Below are 6,201 nucleotides of genomic sequence, written 5' to 3'. Positions count from 1 at the left end.
ATTCACTAGTCCATTGTTCATTTAGAAGTCTTGGCAGTTCTTCCTTAGTCTGCTACATTTTGTAGCGACAGCTTCCTTTTAACCTTGAGCTAGTCAGCTCTGAACTCCCGTGGCACGTTAGCAAACGTTAGCAAATTTCTCCAAAAAGTCATCTTTTTAGCAGTTCAATCCAAAACCTTTCAAAATAAAAGCTCAGAGGCCTTTTCCAACCTTCTTGGAATTATTTTCACTTGAGCCATTTTCATCATTAGGCCTCTTTCAGAAAGCGTCAATTTTCTGCGCCACTGTCCCTGCGCCACTTTTAAAAGGGTACTATTTTTCTGCAGCCATCTCTAAGCTTCATTTGTAAAACTATCATATAAACAAACACAAAGAATAATTAATGAAAGAAATACAGTTTGTTCTGTTGCCTCCCATCATTGCTAATTATTAACCCATTAGTCTAAATTACCTAGCAGTAAAGCACAAATAAAGCAGCATTTTATATCTACCAGTCTTCATAATCCATAAAGCCTTATGTGCACCTAGAATAGTAGAAATGACATCACATAGACAAGGGAAGCAAAATAAGCACATGCCATTATTTTAAAAACAGCTGCTATTAGTTATGACATGACAATAGACAGGATTAATTTATTATTTTCCACATACATAAGAATGCAACATAATGCACATTTATGAGCACACATGTTAGTTTCCCATGTGTTCTGTAATGTAATGTAACTTTAAACTAGGTTGAATTAGCATACACATATCACAAATTGTTAGCATTATTAATTTATTTATGGAAATGTGACTTCACGGGTTTAAACAGAATTCTGTTTTCTATCCCGCTCCATCACAAGGAGGCCTGTTTCATCGGCAGGATTGTTTTTGTTCAGAAAGGGGCACCTTCATGCACAAAAACAATCCTAAGAGGCATTTTCTTCTTTCTATGTGTGCTGCATTCTGCAGCATACATAGAAAGAGGAAAAACACAAGGAGAAATAAAGACATTTCTCCTTGTTACGCCTCAACTCACGAGGTGGAAGGATTTGGTGCTTCCCCAGGTTTACATGATCTTGTAAATCTGGGGCAGCTTCAATATCCATGGGTGCTGCACAGGGAAACCCACCACAGTGCCCATGGAATGCCTCCAGAGTGCAGAATATGGCAATTCATTGCTTTGTGCTGCCTTGCCTTACTCCAGATCTATGAGGCCATCCATGGCCACACAGTAATCTACGCCGCCAGAACATCACAAAAAGTGATGCTTCGGCAGAGCTGGGGGTTTGTAAATAAGGCCCTTCATTTCTTAAGAGTAGGCAGTGGTCCCATTATGATTCCTAATGTGTGTACATCTGGCTCTGAGTAGCTAAAGCCTTCATATACAAAGATTCAGTTTACTCAATGGTAAATTGTGACAAATATTCGCAGTTTGCAATTCGTTACATGGAATGTACAAATTAGATTTGTTGGAAGTGGTCGCAATTTGCGCACTGACTCGAATAAATCCATGGTTATTTTGAGAACTGACCTATGTATTAATAGGTTGGTTGTCAAAATACTGATACGGAGTGGGTTGCAATTCGACCTACCTACCTGCATACGGTAGGTAGTACATTGAGATGCAGTATGATTGGCTGAAATGACCGCCAAGGTGGCCTGCTGGGGTTAGCAGACCACCATGTGTGTGACTGTTTTTAAGTAAAGCAACCTTTTTTCTTTGCAGCCTGTCTTCCTGAAAAGAGAACAGAATTCATTGCAAACATTCTGAGAGGGAAAGGGGCCCGCAGACCCTTGGGGACCCCTTCCCATTTATGAATGGCTTTCCACCTCCTTTGAGGAGGTCGTTAAATATTAATGTTCTGTGACACAAAACATTAGAACATAGCTTAACGATACGGGGCCTATTTATGAGAATGTTGTGTAGTGCACCTTGCAGCGCTGCGTGACAGGGAAAAGTCAAGAATGTGCCATATTTAAGGCAATACTGTGCATTCCTGCCATTTCCCCTGCGCTGACACCCTTTTGGCAGCCTAGCGCTAAGGCAGGCACCCTTGTACCATGGTGCAAGAGTGCTGGCATTGCATTCAGGACCGTTTTTGCGCAGGAAGGAACACCTTCCTGCACAACAACTATCCTGCTAGGAATATTCGCCTTTCTATGTGTGTTGCAGAATGCAGCACCCATAGAAAAAGGAAGTAACAAGGAGAAAGAAAGATATTTCTCCTTGTTACTCCTCACCTGAGAAGGCATATCTTTTTGGTGCATTCCCGGGTTTACCGGTTCTTATAAATATGGGAACAACCTCGCAAATGCCTATGGAACGCCTTCACAGGGCAGAGTGACGCAATGCAGCAATTTCCTCTTCTTTGCTTTACTCCAGATGTATGGAGCCACTCAGGGCCACACAAAGTCACCTTGTGTGGCTTCATAAATCATATGTAAGGTTTGTGTCATTCTTACACCGCGTGGCATGGTGCAAGAGCGATGCAAACTGGCTCAAAATAGGCCCCTCTGGAGTGTTTAAGCCTAGTTCATATTAGAAAATTCAGGCTTTGACATCTTATTACGGATTTTTTGCTGTAATGCTCCTTCTTTTTATGTTTCAGAGAACGGAAGTTAATCTTAATAGTGGTTCCTTTTGCGCCAACTACACTAATCTTCAAGAAGGAGGCGTTTGTCATTAATCTCACTACCTTGGGAAATCCAGCATTATCATTTTTTTTTAAACAGAAGAGATTGAATAAAAAGACTGGGACGGATAGCTTTTAAAATGAAACGTTTACGCTTTAGCTATTAAGCCAGATATACAACAGCCCATTTCATTATCTCTTGACACCAGAAACAGTTTATAATACAACTGGATGAGGGAGGGAAACATTACTTAAAGCTTGTAAGAGCGTGACAAACACATCTCCACATTATACTTGATAGAGAAGTGCCACCTGGTTCTCAGTTCTGTTAACAGACAACATCAAACTGCCCTACATTGCTGCAGGTGCAAGAAGCCTAAGCTCGGGCACTTTACGCCTGAAGGAGAACATAGCGCAGTTCATATTCGAAAAGAAAGATGCAATGTGCATTGTTATAAGCAATGAATACAACAGCAAAACATAATGTTGACCATGTATATATTCATGTTCGTATTCCACTTTTTTTCATTTCAAATTTTGCGTAAAGTCAGGTATCTCAGCGAATGGATTTTCAGAGCACTTTGCTATATGGGTCTGCATTGATGTGTAGACAGTGTTCTCTTGTGGTGCTGTTATCCTGTGTCACACAGTTAACAAAGATGACATTTGTCATAGAGTCAAGCAATGGCCCCATATGTATGTATTTGTGGTAGTGGTACCCCTGTCAATCAAGGTCTAGATCCATGGTGAAGCGGGAACGGTTAGGTGGTTCATGTCCTGGTTACTTATCGGTAATCTTCATTACTCGGAGTTAAGTCTTCCACGCCACATTACTTATGAAGTGAGCTTCAGTTCCCCCACAGAACCCACCAGTCTTCCCCATCCTCCTCTGACATGGCCGACCTCCCTTACCCATGACATCTCCATGAAAGAGGCTTGACCCACCCCACTTCCTGTTCCTCTCAGAAATCCCACCATACATAAAACCGAAAAAGAACAATCGAAGAGAGGGATGGGAAACCACCTGTGGAGAGGAAGACTTGAAACAGAGTATTAGAGATTTCTGGAAAGTTACCGGGCATTATCTCCTCATCAGTATCTCACCACATTACTTACAAAGTGAGCTGGTACCAAAGCCGGACTCGGCTTCATGATGACAAGAAGTGCACCAGAATCAAATATGCTTGCAACATGCAATATTTAATCCAGAAAAAAAATGAAAACAACAAGAAAAACAACTAGCAGTAACACACATGCCATAGAGCACTCAAACACAAATGCTTGAGTCCAACACAGCCAAAGTAAAATCAATGCCTGCTGTGCCCCACAACACCACCAGATAAGGGTCCATAAACATGTGTGGGGAAGCCTAAGTGGCGGCATTGTAAATGTCCTCATTAGACACCCCTTAAAAGAAGCCTATGATACTGAAATATTCACAGAAGACCTCCCTTGTACGTGGTTCACCACCTCGGTTCCCTGAGCCTCATAAGCAAGCAAGATAGTCTGCTTAATCCATTTGCTCAATGGAGAGTTGCAAGGTTTAGGACCACTCTGAACTGGCCCAAATTTAAAAAACAAACTGTCAGACTTCAGGAACCTTGCTGTCCTTTCCAGATATAACATACAGCCAACTTCACATCCAACAGATATAAGCCTCCTTCCCCCTCCGACTGAGGCTCAGGACAGAATGCCAAAAGTACTATCTCAAGGAACTGGTTTACCAAAGACACAACCTTGGTCAGAAACTAAAGAACAGATCTTAAGACAATCCTATTTGGAAAACCTTCAGAAATAAAAGTGTGGATCTAAGAAAAGATTCCATGTCCCCAATTCTCCAAACAGACACAATTGTCATCTTTAGAGTCAAGAACTCGGGGCCCGATTCACAGAATGAATTTAAGACAAAATCCTAAACTTACTACAATTTGGTATTCACAGAATGCACTTACTACAATTTGGAATTCACAGAATGCACTTACTACTTTCGGAATTCACAGAATAAACTTACTACTTTCGGGATTCACAGAATAAACTTACTACTTTCGGTATTCACAGATTTGACTTAAGACTACTAACTTTACGTCCGCCACCGGGGAGTAATTTATGGCCCGTAATCGTAGTTTCCGGTACCGGGGCGTAGTTTACGATTACGGAGCGTGTTGTACGAATACGGGGCGTATTTTAAGATTACGGGCCGTATTTTACGATTACAGGCCGTATTTTACGATTTTGGGCCGTTGGGCATGTTAGCCAAGGGGAAACACCTGCCCAAGGTCCACCCATCCCCCAACATGGATCAGCTGACACACAGCAGCCAATCCCTGCCCTGCTGCATGTATGAAAGCCGAGCAGACACAAACAATCCCTTTTCAGGATGTCACTGAACGTGTTTGTAGCACTACCCCTTGCCATGCGGCAAAACTACTTGCAGAGCAGAAGAGCAGAGAGGATCTACAGGCAGAGGGTCAACATATTTGGAATGTCTAGCCAGGATGTAAGGGCCAGGTACCGTTTCCCACCAGAAGTCATCTTGGAAATGATATGTGAGTGGGAGCAGGAACTTGACTCTGTGACCTGCTGCTCACATGCAATACCAGCATACCTCAAGATCCTTTCTGCCCTCCACTTCTTTGCTACTGGGTCCTTCCAAAGGGTCACCAGTGACCATGTGGGCATTTCCCAGGTGAGCCAGTCGCGGTGCCTGCATCAGGTACTGAAATGCATCACTGATAGAGCCCCCAACTACATCAAAATGCCATATACTTTGGCCATGAGACAAAGGGCAGCAAGAGATTTTTATCTCCTTGCACAATTCCCACGTGTGCTGGGTGCAATTGATTGCACCCATGTGGCCCTTCAGCCACCCCGCCACATTGCACACATCTTCTGCAACAGACACAGATGGTATTCCATCAATGTTCAAGCAGTCTGTGATGCCAGTGGAAGGTTCATCAATGTGCATGCAGTGTTCCCAGGCAGTACACATGACAGCTTAATATTCTGCATGTCACCTCTTGCTCGGCATATGGCTGCTGAAGAATTTGGTAACATGTGGCTACTGGGTAAGTACCAAGCAATGAAAATGAGTGATATGCGTCATTGAAATGTCTGAATGCCCCCCAATAGTAATGATTGTACAATAAGATACATGGCCCAACCGACACTGCATGTATGAACGTATAGATCATGTCCTGTGAAAGTCAAAGAGTGAAATGTTAACAACTGCCCTTTCTTCCCTCCTCAGGTGACGCTGGGTATGCACTCTCTCCACATCTCCTCACCCCTTACAGGCGTGCTAACACTGTACCTCAGCGTAGGTACAATAGGGCACACATACGTACTAGAGCCATCATCGAGCGCACTTTTGGACTGTTGAAGTCGCGATTCAGATGTCTCGACCGTACAGGGGGTGTGCTTCTGTACTCCCCAGTAGTCGTGTGCAAGATCATACTAGCCTGTTGTGTTTTGCACAACATTGCTCTAATGCATGGCTTACACATGCCTCTCGAACCTCGACTAGCTCTGAATGTGGGAGACCGGGCTATTGCACATGACCGACGTCAGGGCATGCAAGTCCGTG

Source organism: Lissotriton helveticus, chromosome 6 (genome assembly GCF_964261635.1).
Source record: "Lissotriton helveticus chromosome 6, aLisHel1.1, whole genome shotgun sequence".
In the NCBI taxonomy this organism is placed as follows: Eukaryota; Metazoa; Chordata; class Amphibia; order Caudata; family Salamandridae; genus Lissotriton; species Lissotriton helveticus.
This window is presented reverse-complemented; position numbering follows the sequence as displayed.